Here is a 5,730-nt window from a genome sequence, read left to right on the forward strand (position 1 = left end):
CTGATTGCTGGATTGTGCTGAGAACTGATTTAAGAAATGGATTTCTAGAGGGATGGAAGCCTACCTTTTGATTTAGATCAACCTGTGGAGATTTTTCCTGATGGCCTCCACTATCTAGGTAGGCCCACTATTGAAGAGGCTAGAGTTTTCTAGGCATGGAAGGAAATGCAAGTTTGTCTTCTTTACACCTATAAACAGGGGTGGGCTGCTGGGAGTTTGCAGGGGTTCGGGAGAACCTCTAGCTAAGATTCTGTGCAGTTCAGAGGACCCCCAAACCCCACTACTGACTGACCCCACCCACCCCATCCCACCTCTCCCAGGAGTCCCCATGCAGCCTGTTTTGGATGCAGGTAAGTACAGGGCATGCATGGAGGCTCAGGGAGGGCAAAAAATGGGCTTACTGGAGGTCAAAAAGCCCAGAAGGCCTCTGGAGCCTGGGGAGGCAGTTTTCACCCTCCCGGAGGTTCGAGAAAAGCCTATGGAGCCTGGGGAGGGCAAAAATGCCCCCTGCTGTGGTGCAGAAGGCCCAGTAGGCCACACCCACCATGGCCACTGTTAAGTTCGGGAAGTAACGAGGCTGGAGACCAGGGTAGTGACAACAGCTCTTTAATATATGGTGAACCCAGCGACTAAGCTGGGGAAAAACCTCTCCTTATATACAGTTCTACTGGCGGCTTCGTCCAATCAGCAACGTGCTGATTTCCCGCCCAAATATTTAAAGGTACATACATGAATACATAACACTCCTCCCCTCCCAGAAAACACTTTGCTTCTATTTACATATTATTTACATGTTATTTTTCGACGTAGTCACGCAAATAACCTGGGCGTCTCCTAATTCTTTCAGACCTGCGCGGTTCAGTCCTGGGTGGTGTTTTGAGCTGGTCGGAGGGGCTTTTTTCTCCTCCCAGCTCTTTCTCTAGGCCATCGGGCCCTGGATTACTTGCAGACTCTTTTTCTTGGCCATCCGGCCTTGGATTACTTTTGTACTTTTCCCTGCCGTTTCCCTCGGGAACCTGATGGCGTCGCTGGACCTCCGGGACCTCAGCTAAGTCTTGCGCCTCCCCCGGGTCATGGTCAGCTGTGGGTTCAAATAAGGAGTGGTCATGATTTGGCTCGGGTTGTTCAGTTATTCGTTTCCTTATCTGATCTATGTGGCGCCTCCATACTCGGTTGTCTTGTAACTCGACCAAGTATGACTTTGGACCGGTTGCTTTTATGATTTGCCCTGCGAGCCAACTTGGGCCGTCCCCATAGTTGCGGGCCCACACTCGGTCGCCTATGCCCAATTCCCTTGTTTTGTCTATTTCCCCCTTGTAACCCTCTGGTGTGTAATGGGGATTCAAACGGTCAAGTGGGCACCGGAGTTTCCGTCCCATCAATAATTCGGCTGGGCTTCTGCCTGTAGCAGTGCTTGGGGTTCTGTGCTGAACGGCCAGAAAGAAATCTATCTTTGTTTGCCAGTCACCTGGCTTGAGCCTGGACAATGCCTCCTTAGCGCTCCGGACGGAACGCTCTGCAAGGCCATTCGACGCAGGGTGGAAAGGCGCAGAGAGGGCATGTCGGATGCCCTCCTCTGCCAAGTATTCTTCAAACTGGGCTGCTGTGAATTGCGGGCCGTTGTCGGACACCAGAGTGTCAGGCAACCCGTGGGTTGCGAATAGGTGGCGCAGGGCTGCGATTACTGCCTCGGCCGTAGTGGATTTCATGAGTATGATCTCCAACCATTTAGAGAATGCGTCGACAACCACTAGGAAAGTTTGGCCATGGAAAGGGCCAGCAAAATCAATGTGGATTCTTGACCAGGGCCCTTGGGGTTTTTCCCATTCCCTGACTGGGGCCGTTGGGGGTAGAGGTCTGGACTCCTGGCAAGCCTGGCATTTCCCTACCCTCTCAGCAATCTCTGAGTCCATGAGTGGCCACCACACATAGCTTCTTGCTAGCCCCTTCATCCTTACGATCCCTGGGTGACCCTCGTGGAGGAGGTCCAGTACCTTTCCCCTTAATTTATCCGGAATTACCACACGATCGCCCCATAACAGGCACCCCCCTTGAGCCGAGAGCTCATCACGTTTTTTAACAAATTCCTTAAAACGTTCGCCCGGCGCAGCGGGCCACCCTCTTTGTACCCAACCGAGTACAGTCCTCAATATAATGTCCCGGTATGATGCCCGAGCCACTTCCTTAGATGTGACTGGGCCAGAGTCCAAAGAGTCAATAAGCAGGATGGGCGTCCCCGGAGTGGGGTCTTCGATCGCCCCTGGTAGTGGGCATCTGCTTAACGCGTCCGCATGCCCCACTTCTTTTCCTGGTCGATGCTGCAGCTTGTAAGAATAAGCGGCTAAGAAAATAGTCCATCGAGTCAAACGTGGCGAAAGTGCCACAGGCGTTGGGCGGTCGCCAGCCAGTATTCCTAACAGCGGTCTGTGGTCAGTCACAATTTCAAAATCTCGCCCAAAAACATATTCGTGGAATTTTTTTACCCCTGAAACAATTGCTAGCGCTTCCTTATCTAATTGGCTATAGTTCCTCTCTGGGGAGGACATTGTTCTAGAGTAGAAGGCTATAGGGGCTTCTGTGCCATTTGGAAGTCTGTGGCTGAGTACAGCCCCCACCCCGTAAGGGGAGGCATCGCAAACCAGCACTAGGGGCAATGAGTTATGATATTGGATGAGCAGGCTATCGCTCGAGAGCAGGTTTTTTACTGCTTCGAAAGCCCTGTTCTCCGACTTTCCCCAAGACCAAACAGTATTTTTCCCTAAAAGCTTATGCAGCGGTTCAGCGACGGTCGCTTTGTTTTTTAAAAAAACCGCGTAAAAATTCACTAGCCCAAGGAATGCCTGTAGCTCTGCTTTGTTTTTGGGCGCTGGAGCCTTTCTGATTGCCTTGACCTTGCTCTCAGTGGGGTGGATTCCTTTCTTGTCTATCCGGTAGCCCAAGAATTCTACGGATTCGACCCCTATCTGGCATTTGTTTACTTTAACCTTTAATCCGGCTGTCCGGAAAATGCCCAGAACCTTTCTCAAACGCTCCCCCAATTCCTCTACGTTTTCCGCTGAAATCAAGACATCATCGAAGTAGGGAACTACCCCTGGGAGCCCTTGCAGAAGTCGTTCCATTAAGTTTTGGAACAGCCCCGGTGCCACACTCACCCCAAATTGTAATCGGGTACACTTGAATGCACCCCTGTGAGTTACAATCGTTTGGGCTTCGGCTGTGTTGTCGCTCACGGGCAGTTGTTGGTAGGCTTGGGCTAAGTCTAACTTTGCAAAGACCTGCCCTTGCCCCAAAGAGTGCAGCAAGTGTTGCACCACGGGAACCGGGTAAGCGCTTTTCTGTAAGGCTTTGTTTAGCGTCGCCTTGTAGTCAGCGCAAATTCTAATTGACCCATCTGGTTTTATTGGGGTGACGATTGGCGTCTCCCACTTTGCGTGATCGACTGGCACCAAAATCCCTGATTTATGAGCTTATCTAGCTCCTTGTCAATTTTGGTTTTAGGGCAAAGGACTCTCCTCGCCTTTAGCCTAATGGGAGCTACCTGGGGGTCTAAGTTGAAGGAAATAGGGGTCCCCTTGTACTTGCCCAGGCAGTCCTTGAAGACATCTTCGAACTCGTTCAAGAGAATGTCTTTCAGGTTACAGTCACTTCTGTAGATGCCAGTCACTCCCATGCCCAGTGCACGAAACCAGTCTAGTCCCAACAGACTAGGCAGAGTCCCCTCGACGATCGTGATGGGCAGGGTCTTCTTGTGAGGTCCGTACTCGACTCGGACAGAGGTGGTCCCTCGAACAGGGATGCGATTCCCTGGTAGTCATGGACCAGAGCCGTTGAGTTTGCAGGTGGCGCTTGCGACTGCTGGCAGTGACTTCGCCAAAGTGTCCCAGGACATGATGGTGATCGCTGACCCGTGTCCACTTCGAGTCGGCACCTTACTCCTTCTATTTTGGTTTGGTGAAGATCTTCTTCTCCACTCGGGTTGAGGCGCGGCCTATGACCACAGTCGTTTGGTTTGAATTGCGCCTTTTTGTTTGAGCCAATCGCGGGTCGCCTTTCCGATCCGCGCTCTGATTGGCCGATTTGAATTTTCGGCGGGAAGGTTGGGCCGCTCGACAAACTTGAGCTAGGTGCCCTTTCTTTCCGCACCGCCGACATGTTGCGTCCTTAAACTTGCAGCGTTGGCGCTGGTGTTGACCTCCGCAGCTTCCGCATTCGTCTCGGTCCTCTTTGTCGCGTTTCTCGGTTCGGCAGACCCCTTCCTCATCTTCACCGTCGGATTCGGTCTGAATCTCCTCCTGGTGCACTGGAGTTGGCTTTGTGCTCGCCTTCGGTGGAGAGGCTTTGCAGTGTCTCCGCCGCTTGGGTGGACATTTCATGTGCTCTGGCTTCGTCCAGGCGTTGGCCAGCGTTAGGTTGCTCTTTGCTAGCAGCCGTCGCCGCAAACGGATGTCTCTGACCCCTCGGATGAGTTGCTCGAGCAGCACCTCGTCTAGGTCTCGGTATCCGCAGTCCTTGGACGCTTTCCTTAGGGCGGCCATGTAGTCACCGATGGATTCGCCCTCCATCTGTCTTCGCTCTCCGAATTCAAACCGCCGCACGTATTTGGACGGCGTTGGCGCGAAGTGGTTTTTTAGTAAGGTCTGCAGAGTTGGCCACGATACCGATTGTATCGGCGTTGGCTCTGCCAGGGCTTCCGCGATATCAATGACCTCCGGACCACAGTGGCTTAAGAAATAAGCCCTTTTGCGGTTATCTGGAACTCCTTGCAGTTCGTTGGCTTCTAGAAAGCTTTCGAAACGGGTCATATACGTTCCCCATTTCTCTTTAGCCGGGTCAAACGGTGCGGGCGGAGTGTAACTGGCCATCTCCGCTTTTCTGCCCTGTGTTTGCTGGGTTCGGTTCTTTCGTGCTTCAGCTCGGTTCTGGTTCTCCTTAGCCTCGAGATCCCACCTTCGTCGCCAGTGTTAAGTTCGGGAAGTAACGAGGCTGGAGACCAGGGTAGTGACAACAGCTCTTTAATATATGGTGAACCCAGCAACTAAGCTGGGGAAAAACCTCTCCTTATATACAGTTCTACTGGCGGCTTCGTCCAATCAGCAACGTGCTGATTTCCCGCCCAAATATTTAAAGGTACATACATGAATACATAACAGCCACACCCACCCACCATGGCCACACCCACCCAGCAACCAGGCAGAGAACCCCTTGCTAAAATTTTTGAAGCCCACCCCTGCCTATAAACATAACAGAGGTCCTAGTTTCTTTTGCATTTGCCTCTCCTAATTTTTATCATAACAAGAACTTCATTATGGGATGATCTTTCTAGAGAGCCTGATATGCTGCAAAATTGCTATCATCCTTAGTCATTGGACAAGTCCGTATGTGATTTGTACAAAACAATTTTCAACTAGAGCAAGTGGATCAATTTGTGTAACTTGGCAGAATGTTTATTGAAGATGGGAAAACAGATGGAGAAATGCTAGTAGAAATCTAATGGTGGCATGTAGTCTAACAGAAGGAAGGAATGTTTGTATAAAGAAATAAAACTGGTTATGTATAAGAGCATCGTTATCATTTAATAAGAAAATTAGCATTCGGTATATCAGAAAAAATAACCAAAAGTGGGAATGGGATACTTAAGAATGCAAATTAAGTACAAAAATAAATGGCAACTATATGAGTGAAGTATATCAAAATGGTATGATCATACAGGGAGATTATGGACTAAGAACG

The 5,730-nt window shown here is 50.6% G+C and overlaps 1 pseudogene; it reads right to left on the reverse strand.

Annotated features, from left to right (window-relative positions):
- Positions 1-1,124: 1,124 nt before the first annotated feature.
- On the reverse strand, positions 1,125-5,144 carry LOC131187551 (uncharacterized protein K02A2.6-like; annotated as a pseudogene).
- Between the last annotated feature and the right edge of the window lie 586 nt (positions 5,145-5,730).

This window comes from Ahaetulla prasina, chromosome 1, assembly GCF_028640845.1.
Source record: "Ahaetulla prasina isolate Xishuangbanna chromosome 1, ASM2864084v1, whole genome shotgun sequence".
Classification (NCBI taxonomy): Eukaryota; Metazoa; Chordata; class Lepidosauria; order Squamata; family Colubridae; genus Ahaetulla; species Ahaetulla prasina.